The 416-nt window shown below is 46.2% G+C and overlaps 1 non-coding gene across 1 annotated transcript; it reads left to right on the top strand.

Moving 5' to 3' along the window:
- Nucleotides 1–207: 207 nt before the first annotated feature.
- TRNAE-UUC lies at nucleotides 208–279 on the top strand. Its single transcript has one exon. It is a non-coding gene; the product is annotated as a tRNA-Glu (tRNA).
- The last annotated feature ends 137 nt before the right edge of the window (nucleotides 280–416 follow it).

Here is a 416-nt window from a genome sequence, read left to right as displayed (position 1 = left end):
AATGATCGAAGAAAGGGAAGGGGCGTGGTTGGTGTGTCACTGGGTCAGTGGGGGAACCTGTAGGAAGGGCGGGACGACCCGCCGAATTGAATTCACATCAGAAATCGACAACATAAAGACAAACGAAATCGTCGAATTACTTATGTATAGAAAGAAAACGAACCACTTCTATTCTCGGAGCTTAGGTATATGAAGAATGGCTTTTTGGTCCCTTTCGTCCAGTGGTTAGGACATCGTCTTTTCATGTCGAAGACACGGGTTCAATTCCCGTAAGGGATATGTACTCATTCCCTGCCTCTCTTAGTGTGAATTGTTGAGTGATCGCTCGGTATCTGGCTGAAAAAGGTGGTCCGGAAGCTTCCTCTCTCACAACATGCAAGACGAGATCACCTTCTCAGTAATGGACTTCCTTTCAT

The sequence above is a fragment of the Cucurbita pepo genome, unplaced genomic scaffold (assembly GCF_002806865.2).
Source record: "Cucurbita pepo subsp. pepo cultivar mu-cu-16 unplaced genomic scaffold, ASM280686v2 Cp4.1_scaffold008891, whole genome shotgun sequence".
NCBI classification, from domain to species: domain Eukaryota; kingdom Viridiplantae; phylum Streptophyta; class Magnoliopsida; order Cucurbitales; family Cucurbitaceae; genus Cucurbita; species Cucurbita pepo.
Note: the sequence above shows the minus strand (reverse complement) of the source record. Positions and strands in the feature narration are given on the sequence as shown.